Source organism: Zonotrichia albicollis, chromosome 17 (assembly GCF_047830755.1).
Source record: "Zonotrichia albicollis isolate bZonAlb1 chromosome 17, bZonAlb1.hap1, whole genome shotgun sequence".
Lineage (NCBI taxonomy): Eukaryota > Metazoa > Chordata > Aves > Passeriformes > Passerellidae > Zonotrichia > Zonotrichia albicollis.
The window spans coordinates 4,119,422-4,140,672 of record NC_133835.1 but is presented as its reverse complement, the minus strand read 5'-3'; positions in this window follow the sequence as shown (position 1 = coordinate 4,140,672).

The window sequence follows — 21,251 nt, the reverse complement described above, 5'->3', positions numbered from 1 at the left end:
ATGGGGGCTCAGGGTCCCAAGATGGAGGAATTTGGGTGTGCCTTGTCCTTCTTCCTCCTCCTTCCTAGCCTCCATGTTCTGGGGGCTGCTGGCACTTTTAGATTGGTTTAAGGTAGAAGCTCACTGTCTAACATAGGTAATAGGTATTGGGAAGTTATGGTAAATAATGTACATGTAGTTTTTAGTATAAAAAGATACCACCCTGAGGGTGGGCAGAGTGTCTGTGTGACCTGCCAGACACGCCTCATCAAGTCGAAGAAAGAATTTTATAGATAAGAAACAATAAACAACATTAAGAACGAAAACAGAAGAGCTCTGACTCCTTCTTCAACTGCTGGGCTGGGAAAAGAAACTTTCTAACACATCTCAAGATCATTCTGAGCAGCAGAGATTCTGAGACTCCTGTTTTCAGGAGAGGTGCTTAAGCAAACAAGTTCCTGTGATCCTTCTGTCCAGCACTGATCCCTCCCTACACCCAACCTTTCAAGACCTTTGACTACCTCACCCAGTGGGACAAGCTCCCATTAGTTCCTAAATCATACATGAAAACAAGGAGTTAGAGTGAGGAAATGCATCCCCCCAAGCAGCTCAACTGAGGCTGAAGCACCTGGAGTTCAGATCCTGCCAGGCACCGGGTGTGACGGTGTTCACAGGGGTCTCGTGTTGAAGGAAGAGATGAGGATCTGACTCCATGTTTCAGAAGGCTGATTTATTATTTTATGATATATATTACATTAAAACTACACTAAAAGAATAGAAGAAAAGGTTTCATCAGAAGGCTGGCTAAGAATAGAATGGAAAGAATCATAACAAAGGTTTGTGTCTCAGACAGAGAGTCCGAGCCAGCTCACTGTGATTGGCCATTAATTAGAAACAACCACATGTGACCAATCACAGATGCACCTGTTGCATTCCACAGCAGCAGATAATCATTGTTTACATTTTGTTCCTGGGGCCTCTCATCTTCTCAGGAGGAAAAATCCCAAGGAAAGGATTTTCATGAAAAGATGTCTGTGACAACCAGGGGATCCTCACCATGAGAGCCTGAGCTGCCCCTCCTGAGCCACCCTCACTTCACTGTCACCAAACCACAGAGGAACTGAAGACAGGGCTGCAGGGTCACTGAAACATCTGTGGTAGTGCTTAGGCACCAAGAAAACTCCATTTTGCTTTTCCACTTCAAAAAGAAGGAAATATTTTCAAGCATGATAAAAGTATGATAATGATTTCAAGCATGGCAAATTGATCTGGCTGTGAACAAAGGCATGGGTACATTAAATTATGTCTTGTTGTGCAAATATCACAGAGTCACAGAAGTACAGAATGGTTTGGGTTGGAAGAGACTTTAAAAATCACCCAGTTCCAAGCCCTGTCCACTAGACCAGGTCCAACCTGGCCTTGGACACTTCCAGGGATCCAGGAGCAGCCCCAGCTTCTCTGGGCACCCTGTGCCAGGGCCTCCCACCTTCACAGGGAAGAATTTCTTTCTAATTTCTCATCTGAATCAGCTCTCATGGAATTAAGCAACTCTAATTCCACAGGAGTTGCTGCAGAAAATTTAAACTACTTTGCTGGAAAGGGTATGGTTGAAGTAACAAGCCCAGCTTTACAGGCAACCAGTGAAGTCTCAAAGTCTCAATTAAATCAGTGAAAAAACTCCTGGCTCTGTGGGATATTTCCTCCCTGGGTTTTTTAGCATCCTCATGTACAGCCATCCTTGGGGTGCCTCATACTGCCAGCTGTACCAAGCAACTTTATGCAGAAAATGTTCCCAGCAGGAGATAATGACAAGCAATTGAGGGCAAAAATAGGGTGGGATATATAGGAAATAAGAGTGCAGCTCTTAACTGACCAGACAGAGAAGGCTGGGAGGAAAGAGGGCAAGCCATTAAATCCAAATCTTGGCTGATAGAAGAAGATAGCTGTATCTTTTCTTGCAGGAAGGAAATAAGTCAGTAAAACACATTTTCAGCACTGCTGCTGTGCACCATTATTGCAATTATTTAGCAAAAAGATGGCTGAGTGTATAAATACTGCACTGACTTTGATAATGGTTCTTTTAATTTGTATAGGTTCGACAGTACATTAAGGGCCGTGGGCACAATTATTCTCAAATGATAGATTCTCTTTCATGAAACCATATAGGGGATTTCTTCTGCTTTCTTTCTAAGGATAATAGAAAATAGCAGAAGCTTGACATCATAATAGAGTTCAAGTGCCTTAGCAGTATATCTGCTCTCAAAGAATTCTAAAAAAGCTGCACTAATGCACTTCCTTGTGTGCATGGCTCAGGCAGGCCCGTTTGGAGCCTTTGCAAATAAACAGACTGTTGCCTCTCTTGTCCATCAATTGAGGCAGCTCAGGATGATATAATGCCATGCATTCCAAGCCAATCAGCTGCTGTTGCCTAATTATACAAGCAAAACAAACCCAGACTGTTTAAGGTAGAAGGGGGAGGCGAGAGGGGGAGCTGCCATAAAACACTGAGGGAGAGCTGTCTCCTCTTTTCAAACATGTAAAACCAAAGAGTTGTTTTCCCCTTAAACAGGAATACTGCAGCCATGATTGCACAGACCTATTTACTTTTCTTTTCATAATGTGCCAGCCTGCATGCAATAAAGCTGTCAGGCACAGCTCGAGAGCAATAAATATGGGGAAAACTGTTATTTAACAGGCCAAGAATCATCTGTACAGTGTCACTGTGCATTCAGAGCAGTGCTCGTGGAAAAAGTCATTTTGCAAAATGACAATTTGTGTCGCATCTATTTCCATCTCCCCTCCCATTCCCTTTGCCTTGATTTTCTCAGCAGGAGAAGGGAGATTTCTGCATCCCTGCCCTGCTGCTGCTAAAGGAGATGGTGCCAGGGCTGCCCAGTGCTCCAAGACAGGGGAGGAAAGGACAGGGCAGAAACCTGCAGGGCTCTGAAGAAAACAGGATGGGAAAATTACTCTATTTTACCAGTCTCAGAACAGACATGTGAACCTAAAGATCCCATATATTCAGAGATAAAGCAATAAAATATTGATGCACAAGAACCTGGATGTTTATCTACTTCAGCTAAAACTCACAGAAAGTGTTGGTTATGGGGTTCCAGACTGATAGAGAGAGAAAAAGTTTAAAATCTTGGACTTTTATATCCCAGAACAGCCTGCATGCTCAAGCACTCATCACTTCTTCAGGCCAATAAAAGCACAGATTTCTTTCTTCTAAGGAATATGAGCTTTTTGCAGGTATAAAAATCTCATCAAGCCCTTCTAAAGCATCACTTGAATATATGGTTCTTATTTGAAACAGCTTCTCTGAAGACACAGCTCCCCTTTCCAAGGTATTCCTGTCACAGCTTAGAGACAAAATTGTCCCCAACAATTCTGATGTAATGATTTGCCTTCAGGGACCAGAGCCCCAGCAGATTTGTGGTGAGGACTCCCAGAGGTGCCAGTGACCCAACAAAGATCACTCTGAGCCAAAAACACCCCAAGGATGAGAAATGGTCATCAGAAATACGCGCAAAATAATGAATTAGAGACTTAAGTCAGTGTCAAGTCACATGAATGTGGTTTGCTGAAAGGAATAGGAATAAAATAATTATAGAGCTTCGATCTTCTGTCATGCTCCCTTTATCACGGTGTGATTTGCTCTTTTGAGCATCCACACAAATTTAAAACCCAGTGTAGCATCTGGCCAACCCCCTTTCATGAAAAGAAATGGATTCCTGAAAAATCCCACTGAATAATATTAAATTTATCAATGATATACGGGAGAAATAACCAGGCTGTGTATAGATCTGAAAGCAGCCACCAGCACTGCTTGGTTCAGCAATGATATTTATTTATGTAGTGTGATTATCAAGTGATGGAATGACTGGGTGGGCTGTGTTATATCTGCAGTCACAGACAGCCAAGTGTGTAGATGGGCTGGAGATACATGACATTTGATTCAGGACTTTCACAGCCTCTTGGCAGGCCTGTTTTGTTCTGGGAGCATCAGCAGCCCTATAAATAAGTTATTGATTTTAATTTGTGAGCAGAATATTGTTTAATCTCTGCAAATTGCCTCCTGTTCCACTGTATAAAGTCAGCAGAAGGAAATAAAAGTATTGAATATCTGCTAAATTGCACTGAGTTAAAAAATCTGCCATCAGTGACATTTTACCCTTCAAAACCAGCATTCTCCTAAATTGAGTTTCTTTTAATGGTGGCAGACAGCCCCTCCACAGAATGGCCCTGGAAATACTGTGAGATTTCAATGGTATCTAATAAACTAAATAGTTTGGGCTTAACTGTGGCTCATTGTGGGACATTCTGTGGGGTGTGGGGCAGCAGATGGGCTCACCATCACTTTGGGGATCCCTGCAGTGGGAAGGGGGTTTGTGGAGGAGGCAAAATGGTTCTACCCAAAGGAAACTGTCAGGACAAGGGTTCTCTCTCCCTGATGGGTCTTCTTCTCCTCCCCTCGTGCTGCACATTAAATCATTAAAACACTGCATCTCAAGTGACCAATTATTTGCCAGCCCCAGAGCATCACAGTCCAGAAAATGTCTCCATCTCACCTCTAATCAAACACAGAGCTTGAACTCAGCCCTGTTCATGGCTGAATTTGCCTCTCACCTGCAGTTTTGCCAACAGCAGCTGGTGTTTGGAAGTGATTGCCCTGGGGAAGCTGGGGTGGGTTGTGATGGAGCTGTAGGACTGAGGTGCCCACAGGGTGGCTGTCCCCATGGGGGTACACACACCTCTGCCCTCCTCCATGGCCGCCAAAAGCCCCTCATCATCATCATCATCATCATCATCATCATCATCATCATCATCATCATCTCTACTGAGCCACCAGCCCTGCTGCCTGCAGGGCACAAGGGTCACCATGGCCTGTCACCTCACAGAGGAGACAACCACCCCAGATAACCACCACAGAGTCACACTTTGCATTGGAAGTGACCTTAGAGATCATGCACATCCAACCCCCTGCCACGGGCACCTCCTGGATGCTCAGAGCCCCACCCAGCTACTTCCTGGGTTTAAAAAAAACACATAAACCAGGCACTGAGCCCCCCTGTGTGGGGTTAATGCACTCAGCCAGTTCATTCCAGTCATTACAAGTTTTCTTAGTAGAAACCTGAAGTTTGGTGCTGGGTTTGTGGTCTGTACCTCAATATTTTATACAGGAAATAGAATCTATCACTTTTACTCTATTGCATTTACTTATTATTGCCTTTCACTTTGAGTCAAGATGGGATTGAAAACTGGAAATTCCCACTGGAAATCCCCCAGCCTGTTTTTTGCAGCCATAGCGCCAGCTATTATGACACCACATTTTCAAGTAACCTTGCAATTCAGAAAAGTCCTGTTGAGAAAAGCATTTTCAAATTAACCTTTGAAATTATGGCTGCTCGTGGCCTTTCCCCAACCTGACTCATGAAGCAAAGCCTGTCTCCCTTGAAATTCTATTAAAAAGGCCAGTCAAATAAACCCATTATAGCTATAACAGCTCAAATTAATGTCAACATGTCAGGACATATGTCTAATTTCAGTTTGGAGACTTGAAGATTGGAATCCTCATTATGGGCACCATCAGCTGTTCCCAAACAGCCTTCAGGTCTGGAGAGATTCATTTGAAATGAGGAACATCAAGGCAGACCTCACAGAGCTGTTCAGATGGTGCATTAATTCCAGTCACTTGGCTAAATCTATGATTACCATCACTGTGGATTCAATCATCCCCTCTAGCTTGCTGCTGGTGCAGTTTGAGAGGATTTTCCAAAAATCCTTCTTCTCCATGGGAGACAGCAAGGGACAGCACTGCTGTGACCTTGGGGTGGGATGGATGGGGACAGCAATGAGGAGCTTGGTTAAATGAAGCAGGGCATCAGCCAGAACCTGCACCAGCTGCTGCAAATCCCTGCCCAGCTCCTGATCTGCCCTGTGTGGCATCCACATTGTCTGGAAAAATCCTTTCACACAGGATTCTTCTCCTGGGAAGCTGGGAAGCCTCAGAGAAAAGGAAAACAATTCTTATCTCATTTGCTTCTCCTGTGTTGTGCTCACACGTGGAATGCGTTTGGAGATTGTTTACCCACAGGTGATTGTTCCATTGCATTCTGCTGGGAGTTGTTTTCACTCTTTGGCCAATCAGTGTCGGGATTGGCCAAAGAGTGAAAGGGCCAAGCTGTGTCCGGACTCTGGAGAGAGTCAGGAGTTTTCATTATTATCTTTTTAGCATTCGGTAAGTATCCTTTCTGTATTGTTTAGTTTCGTTTAGATAATATAATATAATGTAATGTAATGTGATATAATGTAATGTAATGTAATATAATGTAATATAATGTAATATAATATAAGCCTTCTAAGAACATGGAGTCAGATGCATCATTCCTACCTTCATCAGGACATTTCCCAACAAATACAGTAGCCCTGCTCAGCACAAAGGAACCTCTAACAAGCACTGAAATGAAACTGAAAATTGGAGTATCAGACGTCTCAGAGTGTGTGTGCATTGGTGAAGAGCTGGAGCACTCATCTCTATGCATATTGACTCTGGGACAGGGAGAAGGAGGGCTGAGCTTCTATTACAGCACTATTCAGAAACTTGTCACTATTGAAATCCTTTGCATTGGTTGCTATATAAATGCAAGGCAGACAGACATTTTCACAGATTTCCTGCCATTTAGCTCAGGATGACACAAAGGAAGGGAACAAACAGGAAGGGAGATGGATGGGAGTGATGTGGGATCACAGAGCTGTGCATACCCTGAGCATATGCACGACCTGATTCTTCAGAGAGCATGCTTAAAATCACTGCTTAATCTTCCTTCTGCTGTCTGTTCTGAATTGAATAGGGATTTTTGCCAGTTTCTCCCTCCTGATATGCAATCTGCAAAATAAAAAAAGAAAAAAAAATCAAGATCAAAAAATCAAAAAAAAAAAAGAAAAAAAACTTGTCCCCTTATCCCATTGTATCTCACTATTTTCAGGTGAATCCTTGGTTTTTTTCTAGGGTTGTACACATTTGTTACTTCTCAGTATAGATTTCCAGATTTCTTACTGCTGAGCCTCTGCGTGCTCAATTTGTTTTGTCAACTTCAAAAAACATTTTAAAAAATAATTTTAAATGACCTTTTGACACAAGTGAGACATAAGCTTGGATTCCACTGTGTGCAAAACTTCTGGGACTGTCAAAACCAATATTTGTTGTTCTCAGCAACATTTCAGTTATTCAAGACAAACCTGAGAAATGCTGATGAGTGCAAAAATCTCAGCTGAAACTTCTCACAGTGAAGAGAAGGCTCTGTACAAATTCCAGAATAAAAAACATCAAGACTCCTTCTGAACTGATACTAGAGGAAAGAATAATACACTGTGTGTTAGGAGAAAAGGGAATATCTGAGGCCTTCATCTGGCCCATTAATCATCCTGGAAAGCTGCTTAGTTAGGGACATGGAGTTTGCTTGGGAGTAGAATGAGAAATCATGGAATTATGGAAATGGGGAATGATTTGGCTTGGAAGGAATCTAAAAGCTCATCTGATCCCACTCACCCAGTGCCACCCCCAGCCATGGGCAGGGACATCTTCCACTGTCCCAGGGTGGTCCAAGCCCTGTCCAGCCTGGCCTTGGGCACTGCCAGGGATAGAGCATCCATAAAAAAGCAGGAAACCATCAGGACCAGCTCTGAGCACTGCAGTGTGCATACATCTGTACAAATCTGTAAGCAAGAATAACAATGCAAATAAAGACAAATCTCCAATCCACTTGAGTCTTAATTTTCTCTGTTGCATTTTTTGGATTATTTGGCTCAAGCTCTGCATTCCTGACTGGTTGTATTTGCCCACTGGCCAGTCCATGCCCAGGAGAACATTCCCAGCACAAACAAGCAGATTGAGCTGCATTCCATACACTTACATTGGCAATGCTTGGAGCGGGCTGACGAGATTTAATTGGGTTTTAAGGAGAAATTGTCCAGAATATCTGTCTTGAAAAACATTTTCTGAAGCAGCTCCAAGGTTTCTTATGAGCAAGTAAAGCCATCAGAGACAAATTAATGGGTAAGTTTCATGTGAGATGGTCAAAGTATATGATAAATGCAATTAATAAGGCACTAGATTAGATTTTGACATTCAATCTTGCACAGTAGATAGAGTGGGAAACTGTTCTGTGCCAGGAGTAGATCAGCAAACAAGGGGCAGCCGTGGTGCTTTCCTTTCCTCTGCTCTGGAGTTATCTCCAGGATGAGGACAGCCTTTCCCTGGTGTTGCCGTGTTGTGAAGATTTCTAGGACAAGGTGAGAGATAAGAATTAACTCTAAGTTCTTAAAAATATGATATGATATGCTATTGTATTGTATTATATGATATACTAAAACTATACTAAAGAAAGTGAAAGGAGACATCAGAAAGCTTAACAAGAATGAATAATAAAAACCCATGACTGACCAGAGAGTCTGACACAGCTGGACTGGGATTGGTCAATAAGTAAAAAAATTCACACGGAACCAATCAAAGATGCGCCTGTTGGTAAGCAACTTTTAAACTACATTCCAAGCAATCAGATAATTATTGGTGACATTTTTTTTCTGAGGCTTCTCAGCTTCTCAGGAGAAAAATCTTGGCAAAGGGATTTTTCAGAAAATAACATAGTGACACCCTGGACACACTGTCTTCTCTTGCCTCAGCCCAGCTCCTTTGGTGGTGGCCTGGGTGGAAACTGCAGCCCAGCCTCCTCCTGCTCTTCTCCAAGCCTTTTCCACTTTCCCAGCAAGTTCTCCACAGCCAAAGGAAGCAAAACAATATGGGGAAATTACTTCTTCCTATCTACAGTCTGGACCAAGTAGTTCCAGACAAGAACCTCTCAAAAGTTTTCCCCTTCTTCTTGAACTTTTTGCTCACGTCCTTTATTCCTTCACAGATACTAATAAACCTAGTAGGAATAATTTCAACCGAACATGAACTATTATATTTATTATCATGAGCCAATGTTCCTCAGGTGAAAAGTAGGCTGAAGAGGAGAAGTAGCTGGGGCAGTAAAACTTGGCTGGAAGTGGAAAAAGGGAGCAAGTACCTGATTTAATGTTTTGTGCAAGGCAGCCAGGAGTTTTGCATGTTGATCAGGGTAAAAAGGCTTGTGCTGGATATAAACCTGCCCTGAACACTTCAGCTGTGCGCAGGTGCATCATTTCCCTTCAAAATATTGCCCAGCCTTGGCAAGGGGCTGGAGGAAAGGCATCAGCAGGTTCCTCATGAGGAGAATTCACAGACTGAGCTCCTCGAGCTGACTCTGATGGAATCAGTGCCTGCTGGAGGAGGGTGGGCAGTTCCCAGCACGGACTAGAGGCCCTGTGTCTGCCTTCCTTTCATATCTGAAACATAAATACACTTCTCATGGTTCAGCATGAAATCCAGCCTGCAAACAGCCCTTCAAATCTGCATTCAAAAATGTACCAGCATTGCAAAGCTGCTGAGAGTCACTGTAGTGTTTTGACACATCCCTGTAAACACTGTGGCCATTTCACAGTTACCTCAGGCTATCTTTTCATCTCCAACATGCTTCAGCCCTTTAATGTAATATTTAGACCAATGTTGTTATTAGATTTTCCCTGGATGAAAGGATCTATAAACACAAATGCCAGTTGCTAATTCTTGGTAGTACAAAATAATAGTATAAGTACATCACACAATAAGACAAAAATTAAGCTGGTAATTTATACTGCTGAATTAGATACAGCAACAAAAGAGGGAGGCAATTATATACCACAGTAAAATCTTCAGTGCACAGACTTAAGCATTCCTCAGTCTTTAGTGTTCAATTAGGGTGAAATTTACTTTCAATACAAGACATAATGCCAAGGGCTTTCACACCCTCCATAAAAATATAGGATTTCATCTCATCTGCTCCATGCAAAGTCTTTTTTATTCTGGCAAAGATGAAGGTTTAGCTCTAAAGAACAATTTGATTTGCATTACACATTGCACTAACAGGCTGCAGCAAGCAGATTTATCTGCCAAATGAATATATTCTAATAGGTCTGATGATCTGTCTTTATGGGATCATTTGATTAACAACAAATTTATTCACTTGGCAGCTGTATTCCTTAATCAGGTATTCATTAAGCAATAGCATATAAATGTGTATAAATGTCAGATTTATGGATCAGAGACTACAATAACTCCATTTAAGAAAGGTGGATTGTCTATATTTCTAATTAGTTTCCCTTTAAGTAGGCTCATCAAATCTACACATTTGTACATGTCCAGGCCTGATTTTCAGAGCCAAGGGTGCCTGTCCAATTGGACAGAATTCCCTTCCTCTGGAACCTCATCCAAGTCCTCTGACAAGCCTTTCCAGCCCTACTGCTCAATTATATAGGACATCACACCACCATCTCCCTGTCTCAGATGATTTTATTGAGGGTTCCTTTCCAAATCTGAGTAATTCACCTTTTTGCACACACACCTATTTTGCACCTGGCCAATCTCTGCTTCTCATTCCATAACCTGGACATGCAAAAATAGGTGCTGGCAATGCACATGCACTGGCAAATAGCATAAAAAGGAATTACTAAAGAGAATATCTTCTATTAAATGGATCCTGGTTGTGATAATAATGAAAAATGACCATAATTACTAGGGAGAAATATTCTGTCTGTGGAATTCAACCCAGCCTTTTAAGGCAGGTTATAGAGTAAGTCAATGAAAGTGCTTTTACCTCTCTTTTTTTGAGCTGACTACCTAGCAGCCACTTTTACACTTCACGGGAGGCTGGAAGGAAAAAAAAAAAAAAAAAAAAAGTGGATGTGAAATAATCCTCAGTTTATCGGGGATAAGTACTGTTATTTTGATATCTGTACAGGAGTTAGCAGGACTGGAGCTGTCAGACCCCAGTTAAAGCAAAATGTGAAATGGCTGTGAAGACACAGACAATTGAATGGTGTTAACAGCCACATCTTCAGCACACTGTGGGTACCCCAGCTGAAATTTAGAGCACCAAACTGCCTGCCAAGAAATGTGGACACCTTGTCCTGGATTGCCGAGCAAATTGTATTCTATTTGCCATCTGTATGGCAGTTGTCTTCTGTTCAGTGGGCAGTTTGCCTTATCTCATCCACAGCCACTCCTCCCTCCGGGGAGACACCTGCTGATAACAGCTATTGAATGTCCCTGCATGGCTGATAAGAACTACAGCATCCCATTGGGAGATGTGAGCACAGAGGGAGGAGCCAAGCATTCCTACCCGGATATAATCTGGAGGTTCTGGAACACCAGCACAGCTTCTCCACTGGATACCCCAGAGGAACAGCAGCTGCCTCTCCCACTGCATCTTCAGAGGAAGAGACTGCACCTTTCTACAGGATCCCTGCTCCAGCAGAACCAGCCCTGACACTGCAGGAGGGCTGAGCCACAATTCCAATGGGACTGCTGCCAACAGCCTGACCCACAGGGTGTCAGGCTGGGTTCTGACTCTGGCAGTGTTTTTCTAGTGCACTGCATTGTTTATTTTATCCTTTTATTTTCTTCCCTATTAAAAAAATGCTAATCCTGCTCCCATATTTTTGCCTGAGAGCCCCTTAATTTAAAATTTATAGCAATTCAGAGGGAGGGGGTTTGCATTTTCCATTTCAGGGGAGGCTCCTGCCTTCCTTAGCAGACACCTGTCTTTTGAAACCAAGGCACACCTGCAGAGAACTGTGCTGAGTAACTATTCTACAAACTTCATGAATGTCCTCAAAATTACCCTTTGCTTGCTCTAAAAGACTTTTGCATTTGATTCAAAAACTTCTGGAAGAAGCCTGGTGGCTGGGAAGGAACATCTACCTTTTGCAAATGCTTCTGTGGAAGAGGAACCCATCAGATGTGCTCAGCCCCAGCTCTGTCTCTGTGCTGGCTTGTGCCACCCCCAGCAGCTGAATGACATTCCTGGGCTCTCCAGGAGCTCCCCAGGAATGAGGGCATGTGGGAGCTGAGGGCAGGAGGAGTGCAGAGACATGGATGTGGTGTTAAAAATGGAGATAAAAGCTTGGGCAGGACTTGACTCAGATTTCTGGCAGTAGCTCTGTTTGAGGCAGCCTGTGTCCCAGATTGTTCTCATTCACAAGTTCTTCATAATGGCTGATTAGGTCTGTTGCAAAATGAATTATTTATTGATTAGACAAATTTAACAGACATAAGACTTTGAACAGACTATTCACTGCACAGGATAAAACAAAAATAACTACCAGTAGATAAAATACAGTTGAGAAATTACAGAAAATAAAGATATCTATATTACAGCAAGTGAAGAAATAATATAGACTAGGATTCAATGTAATTTACCACCAAACTGATGGAGTACACATAGGATTCTTTCACTCAATTCCCAGGGAAGTATCCACAGAATTTGTGCCCAAACTGCACAGGAGAATTCCTACATGATTCCTGGGTGTGTGTAGGAGGCTTCTGTCTTCACGAAAGTTTGTGTAGTTTTTATAGTGTCTCTCAGTCAGGAATTCCAGCTTATTTCCCCATGTCTTGTTCTCAGAGCTAGTTGTTTATGGGAATTCCACCCCTGGCACCAGAGAGAGAAATAACTCCCTAGCCAGTGAGGATTTACTAGTGAGGCCAGTGAGGTGGCCTGGGTTATCTCATCAGTTCATGTGAGGAGAGAATGTCCTGAGCAGCACCAGCTGATGGACAGAGCAGGTGAGCTCTGCTGTGCTAGGAGGGATGTCCTGCCACAGGTGGATCCCTTGGAGGGACGCTTTGTTCCCCTGATCTGCCTCCAGCCCTGGAGGCGACAGGCTGGCACAAAGCACAGCAGATTTATGCCACTTGGTTTATTTCCAAGAAGCATCAGACACTAAACCAGGTGAGAACAAAGGTGCCTTCCTTACTGCTCCTAAGTCTCATCCAGAGCATGTTAAACTGGAGCTGTTGTGGCATTCACATTCTCTGAAAAATCCCTTCACCCAGGGTTTTTCTCCTGGGAAGCTGAGAAGCATCAGAGAAAAGGAAAACAATTCTTAGCTCATTTGCTTCTCCTGTGTTGTGCTCACATGTGGAATGTGTTTGGAGATTGTTCACCCACAGGTGATTGTTCCACTGCATTCTGCTGGGAGTTGTTTTCACTCTTTGGTCAATCACAGCCAAGCTATGTCAGGACTCTGGAGAGAGTCAGGAGTTTTCATTATTGTCTTTTTAGCATTCAGTCAGTGTCCTTTCTGTATTCTTTAGTATAATATAGTATTGTTTAATATAATATAGTATAATAAAATAATAAATTACCCTTCTGAGAACATGGAGTGAGATTCATCATTCCTTCCTTCATCAGGGCACCCCACAAATACAATAGGCTGTGTGTTGTAAACTCTGAGTGTGCTGGAGCAGCACCTTGGTACCTTAACTGAGTCATTTTCCCAGGGTTTGTCCTTTAAGTACAGCATTTCACACACCCAGGGGCTCCTTACACAGCACCTGTGTCACTCTTGAACTGACCTGGACCTGAAGTGACTCTCCACCAGCAAAAGGAGCTGCATTCCCAGCGAGATGTTGACCATGACTCTGGACAGAGCTGGAATGTCCAGTTGTCCAGTTAATCCCTTCTGGAGCAGAAAGGGATTAAAGGTCTAGTGTAAATTCCCTGACTGTGCTGTCCAAACCTGTGAGAGGCTGAGACCACTCTCTAACCCTGCTTTCACTGCTAGCTGGAATAAGTTTAATAAAAAACTGAAAATCACATTCAAGTCTGAGAGATCTGAGCTATGTCTCTGGTATATCCAGCTTTGGCTGTACTGCCCCCATGGAGGGGAAGCATATTGTGCTGCTCAGAAGTAATGTGCAAATAAATTAATAGCCAGAAATCGTCCTTCATGCAGCTCCACGTGGACTGCTTTTTTTTTATTATTTAATTAAGTTACTGATCTATTGTCTTAGGAATATTTAAGAAGCAGAGGGAGGCTGATCCATTGCCATTTAATATACAGCACTGTTGTGTGTTGAGATGGATATGACAGTAATAGTTCCTTGCAATATTTAAGTCTACTGAGCCCTGAAGATTTCTTCTAATATCACTTGATTTATCAAATCTGATTTGGGACTTATAGCCTATATAGAGGGAGTTCTCAAATTCCTAATCCATTTGGCAATAAGTATCTTCTCTGCTTTACTACTTCATCTTCCTTACTCGCTGATCTGAAGGGTTGGAGTTTTAAACTCATTTATCAAGGACCAAAAAAAAGGGGTTTTATGATGAGTTTTGACAATTATATATGTCCCATTCCAGAGAGTAAATAAAATATGAGTGCTATTTGCTGTGCCACTTAATGCAGGCCACCAAACTGATGCCCTGTGATGGAAGATGTACAAGACTTGCTGCTGAGAATACAGAATTGGAACCACTTTGGCACTCTTCATAAAAACCTGAACTTCCATCCTAATTTTTCCTACCCTGTGCTTTTCTGCAACAGAGAGTTTTCTGCTACAAGTGGTTTCCAGGCAAGGTAAGAGCCCCATTAGGTTCCAGTCCATGACCCTGAGTGCACTCAATGCAATATCCTCCTGCTGCCCTGTCCTGCCTGGTTTAACCCTGCCGAGTCCTGATGCTCATTTTGTCTTCCTAGAGACACTCTCCATCATCCAAGTGCTTTTTTAAAAGCAATATTCCAAGGCTGACTTCACTTTTTCACTTGAAATGGACTGGATTTGAGTGAGTCGACGTCTAGCCCTCTGTCTTTCACCTAATGACTTTAAAAATCCAATAAACAGAGCAAGCCAAATTACAAAAATGGAATAAAGAGCACCAGGCCTTTATTTCTTGCTCAGAGGCAAGTTGTGCAACTTTAATTTAACAGAAAATGATCAGCTTTATGACTAGATGTGTTGCAAATAAACTGACAACCTTTATACAATACAATTACTTTATTTTATGTGATATTATTATTATCTGAGCCATCTGACACTCTTATGGCTCATATAAAAATTCCTATTATAGTGCAACTCTGTGCTTAAATAGATCTCTCTGTGCTACATGAAATAACCCCTTCCTCTCAGCATTTACAGCTTCCAAAATATACAGAGCTCTATCACATCCCTTCCTCCTCAAACAGCTGGATTTAAAATCTTGATCCAAGAACAAGATTTCCATAGATTTGAATGGCTATTGGATCACCTCAAAAATGTGCCTATGGGAACAATTCAGCCCCATGCGACCAGAAAGAAGGTTTTCCTTAAACTAACTGACATTTTTGAGGGGAAAAAAAGGATGTTTCTGGATGGAAAACCACAGCAATTCAGCTATTTTGCTTCTGTTCCCTAAATAAATTCATTCAAGTGGCTGGCACTGAGCAGCACAGGCAGATATACCCATTCATTATCATCTTTCCTCGCTACATGTCACATATTTAATTCTTCTGATCCTTCCTCTCAAATCTCTCCTCAACCCTGGGATCCTGTTAGCAGCTCTTCCCCTTGTTCAGTACAAATCCCTCAAGAAAACAGGCAGGTAACTGCCATTATGTTTGACAATCACTTAAAAGCAACGAAACGTCACCCGCTGCGTTAATTCACTCTTTGCCACTTTGGCAAAGGACAACCTCACCCTCCCTCTCTGCCCTGCAGCCCAGGGGCTGAGCACAGCCCAAGGGGCAAGGACAGCTTGGGTTTGACCCAACACAAGGTGCAGAAGTGCCCCTAATTTCCAGCAGCCCCCCAGAGCAGCATCCTCAGGGCTGGAGCGCAGAGATGGGTCCCCGCTCTGTGGAGAGCAGGGATGCAGACAAAGGTGCCTTTGTGCTCTGCTTTCTTTCATCCTCACTCTGACAGTGAATCATTCAGAGCACGAGGGAAGGAGACAGGCAGAGGCAAACAAGTTGCATTCAATCAGCCATCCAGAGGCGGTGGCACAGTTCCTGGCACGAGCATCACGTGCAGGACCCGCGGTGGCGGTGTCACCGCTGCTGGGGACATTGCCTGTCCTACCAAGAGCACACCTCCCGAGCTGATGGCCTTCCAAGCACGTGGGGAAGATGTAGGGCATCTGCCACTGAATTCTTCCAGCCCAGGATTGCAGAATTCTAGTAGAATGGTTCAGCTTGGAACGGACCTCAGTGTGTCACTTGGGCCAAATTCCCTGCTCAGAGCACAGTGCTGGGTCCAAATAGGTCTGGAATGTCTCCAGTGAGGGTGATGCCTTGAGAGGCTGATCTGGAACAGAGACTAGACAGATCTAAATGGACAAAACAGGTATTTACTGCAACGCCTTAAAAGGACACACCTTGGGCAGCACAAGAGCCTGGCCAGGGCTGAGCCCAGGTTAAATCCAAGATGAATTTCAGTCACGAGTTTTTACACTTTTATGAGTTTTGGTTTATCTACATATTGGATTCAATTGTCCAATTGCAGTTCCAGGTCATGAAGTCTCAGCCCCCTGCCTTGCCCCCTTCACTGTTGTTTGTGCTTTTTTAATAAATGTTGTTCTTCATTCTCCAGCTGGGAAGGGATTGCTTTGTCCAGCTACCCTGTGAAGAGAACCTGTTAACACCTAATAGGAAATTTCAGAGTTACATACCAGGCAGCAAAGAATCTAAAAAATATCAAAGCTAAAAACCCAAGGCATTAAGGGAGACTCCATATCCTCTCTGGAAAATCTCTTCCAGTACTCACAGCAAAGAAGTTTTTCCTCATACTTAGGTAGAACTTGCTGTGCATCAGTTCCTGTCATTTCCTCTTTTCCTATTAATTGGCACCAGTTCCACATGCCCCATGGTCTGAGCTGATGCTGAGGTTGGATGTAGAAGAGTCAGGAATTACAGATCAGATGGAAACTGCCAGCTCCAAGAGATGTGGTGGGGTCTGGGGAGCCCCCAACAGAGGCTCCTGCCAGACTGGGTGGAAGAAACCTGGCCTAGCTGAAGGGAAAAAATGGCCTGAAAAACAATGTGAGCCATCAGATTTTGGGTATTTTGTCAAATAAAATGAATGAACAAATAAATAATCTAAAAGGGAACATGAACAACTATTGTGACATTGGATAGAAGGACATGAAGAAGAACAGTGTTTACCATAACAACAAATCTTATCTTTCCTGGATCCCTGATGCTCTTGCAACTCCATGTGATCCTCTAAAGCATCTTGGCTGATTGAGAGAAATTATATCTCTGGCTCCAACACATGACTAAACCCTGAAGCCACCCTCAGAAGAGAGCTCTGGTTCCTGCCATCACCACTTGCCATATGGCTCCTCTTTCTTCCTCCACCTTCTCAGCCTCATTTACTATGGAAACAAGGCTCATGTGATCCCGCTGTCTTTCTCATCCCTTCACCTCACACACAGCTCCTCAGCCTGCAGCTCTGTCTTGAGCAGAACTGACAGTGCAAAGCTCAAAGACAACTGGATCCTCACGAGTGTGCTGAGGATGGGCAGCTGGGGCAGGGGCAAGGAGAAATACAAACACATTAATGCCCCTAGAAATGGCAGGCTCTCGGAGTCTCTGTGGTTGAGATGACCCCAAGGTGTTGGAATGTCTCTTTTTCACAGCCCTGAGATCAAAGCAGGAGTCAGGATTCCTCAGCTGTGGTTTTCAAGGTTGTTTATCTTTTCTTATCTATTCCATTCTTTCTCTGACCTGCTGAGATCTGTCCAGCAGGTCAGGTTGTGGCACAGTCCCTGCCCTTGGGGTGCTGTTAGCTTTTTATACTAAAAACTACATGCACTTTATTTAGAATAATTTTCCAATACCTATCACCTATCTTAGACAGTCTGTCTCTACTCTAAACCAATCCAGAAGTGGCACCATCACGGCAAAAGATGGAGACTAAGAAGAAGAAAGAAGAAGGACAAGGCATGCCCAAATCCCTCCATCTTGGCTTCTGAACTCCCATTCTAAAAACCCTAATTTCTACTTTTTCACCCTGTGACAAATTCACTATCATTCTATTTAAACTCTCGTGGCTTGTAAATCTTCACATAAAGTTGGTAATTGTTTCCATGGGTTAAAATTGAAGGCATAGGTGTGTTTGACTCTATGACAAGGCCTCTGAGCCCCCTGCCAGGGGCTTGAGCCATCCAGGGCACCCAGAAGAATGTCCTGGGTTCCGACAATAGGTCACAGAATGGTTTGGGTTGGAAAGGACTTTAAATCTTATTCCATCCCCCTGCCATGGACAGGGAAGCTTCCCACTACACCAGGCTGCTCAAAGCCCCAAGATAAGGGGACAAGAATTTCCACTGTAAGCTTCCCAGGCAGGAAATCCACTGGACACACATCTGTAGAAAACAAGGCTTCAGTAATTTGTACTCCTCACAGATCTACTTATGTTTTCTATTCTCCTCCTCTATTTTCTTCTTGTATTAGAACAAAGAAGGCAGGGTCAGCCAGGCAAGACTTCGCTATCTCTTTGCAGCACGGCTGTGTTTGCTGCTGGAAATGAAGCTAAAAGCAAAGTTCCAGTAGCCCCAATCAGTGCTGGAGAAGCTGATCAGATCACAGGCTCTCTCTGCTTCTCTACAAGCATAACTGCCAGGGACAGTCTGTCCCACAAAAGACAGAGGATGCATCTTTTCTTTGCTAATCTTTTCTTGCTCCTGGTGTGAGTGTCTCGGGGGTTTTTTTCCTTTTTTTTTTTTTTCCCTCAGGCATTAGAATTAGATTTCAACAGGAACAATAGCAGCAGCAGTAACATCAGCTCCCTTATCTGCACTAACGGCTTTTTCTCCTAAATATTTCTTTTATTTTTTTACACCACCTGAAAGTATCCAAACCTGACTTGTCCTTTGAAATAGCTAAAGGAAAAAGGATTAAGGAATATTGTCAAAATGAAAACCTTACTTACTACCTAACATCTTCCATTATTTAACTACTTTTTCTTTTTCCTATATCTGTAATGACAGGTTATAAGATCCTTAAGGCTGATTGTTGCCATGGGATTAAGGAGCCTGGGGCCTATTAATTCAAATTTCAAATCCCAAATGTTTAACTAGTTATATATATATATATATATACATATATATATATATATATACATATATATATATATACATATATATACACATGTATATACATATATACACATATATACACACATGTATATACATATATACACATATATACACACTATACATATATATATGTATGTATATATAGATATATATGGATAGATAGATAGATGTACATATACTATGAGGGTCATGCTGACATCCTTATTTCAGCCTTCTTTTCAAGGAAAATAATTGGGCCACTCCCAATGACTCCCAATTCAACTGAAGTTCACAGATGGAATTTCTGTCTGTTACCCTGTGTTGAGAAGGTTTGTATTCTGGATCCTAAAAAGTTAAAACCAAAAGAAATGAGAACACAGGATGTCTCATGATGAGGTCAGACTTCTCCTTATTTGTGACTGATTCAAAGTAATTTTTAATCACTGAGGATTTACATTATTTCTTTCCATGGGTAGTGGGGTAAGGTGGAGCAAGGCCTGTCTTTGTGCCAGCTCTGGAATTCCATCAGCCTTTTCTTCTTCCTGTCAATGCTTTCAAACCTTTTTAAACTATGACCAACTCCGAACCTATTTATCTTCCTTTCCTTTTCTCAATTTCTCCTCCTGCTTTTCAAGGTCTGTCTTGATATGTTGGCTCACCAATGATCTGCTGAGGAGACTTACAGTATAAATAAATTTGCTAAAAACCACCTACCTCTGTAGATTTACTTTATGCAACAACAAGTGACGCAAAATGAAATTGCTTTTACGTAAAGGATGAAAATTTGAATATCTTATACAGGGGAAATGGGCATACCAGGAATATAAAGACACCTGGAAGTACAAAATACTGTCACAACAAATCTTTATTTGATTTGTAAGTGCTGGGCTGGAAGCTTGTTCTAAATTAGAGTTCCTGGGGAAAGGGGTTACTTGTTTGGTTTTAATGTTCTGCGATAGTTCAGCCTTTGCCATTTCAGAAAAAAATCACAGATATCTGAAATATTTCATATGAATTGTATGTACCCTCTACACAAACCAGGTAAAAAACAATTGTAATTAACTCTGCCCTTGTAAATAACTCATAAAAATGAAGTTAAACATGTAGCTGTCAACAAGAGCATAACCATGAACCAGGCAGTGCAATCATTCATTTACAAAAGTATAGAAATGTCAGCCGGGAAAAGTAAGTCACTGCTGTTGGCACAATAAAGGACATTAGAATGAAGCAATGCTGGACTTTCTAACACTGAAAAACTTCACTGGAAAGCCCCAGTGTGAAGGGATGAGAAGAGCCAACAACCATGGGCTGAGCTCCGAGTGCTCCCTGCCCCACAAGGGCTTGTTCCACAAAGGTATCAAACCATTAACCCCCAGTTTAAACCAAACACAGGTGGAATTCCAGCCAGGATCCTCCCCAACAGACCTCCCTGTGTGATTATTGAAGCATGGGGGAAGATGAATGCACACAGACTCTGAATAAGTGAGCACCACCTTGGAAAGGGCTTTTGATAAAAGGAAATGCTCAGTTTTAAGAGCTCTCAAGTCAAGGCAGAGACAAAAGTTACATTAATTTCTGATCCCTGCCTTCACTGCTTTAAATGGGAGGAAAGAGCTGAACAGGAAGGCTTCATTCTCTTGAGACTCCATAATTTGCTTGATGAATACTTTAAAAAGAGATGGGCTGGGAGAGAAGATCATTGAATTTAAGCAAAATGTAGCATTCATTTCACTTCTGGTATCAAGAGGCAAGGCAGATGATTCACAGGTGAGAAAGGAGCTCGGTGTAAAGGTGGGAAGCTGGAATAAAAATGAGGAAATGTTTTGTGGAGAACATGGTCCTCTGTGGGGGAAGAATGCTGCCTGTCTTGGGAGAGCAAGAAAGAATTCCAGAATTGATCATTTTCTATCAATTGAGTCAGATAATTAAGACAAATAATCTTATTCATGAAAAGATCATTAAATCCACCTCATTTGGTGCCCTTGGATCCAGAGATTGACACACAATTTGTGGTTCCTCCCTTTTCTTCTTGTATTAAGGTTAAGTTCCTCAGTCAGTCCCTCTCTTTTATCTGGAAATTTCTAAATTTTGTGCACTAGCTCCTAGCCTAATGAAATTTTTGCCACCCAGTGTTCAGCACAGTGTTGCTGTGAGAGTAATAGACTACAGCAGTCACCCATGGCAGAAATCTTTGCAACTCCTGTTTTGAAATTACTGCTGAACCTTTCTTTCCCCCTTTAGTTCTGTTTTTAATCAAGCCTGAAATTTTCTTCCTTTAAAGAAACCTTTAAAATCTTCTCATTTTCTCTGGATAAT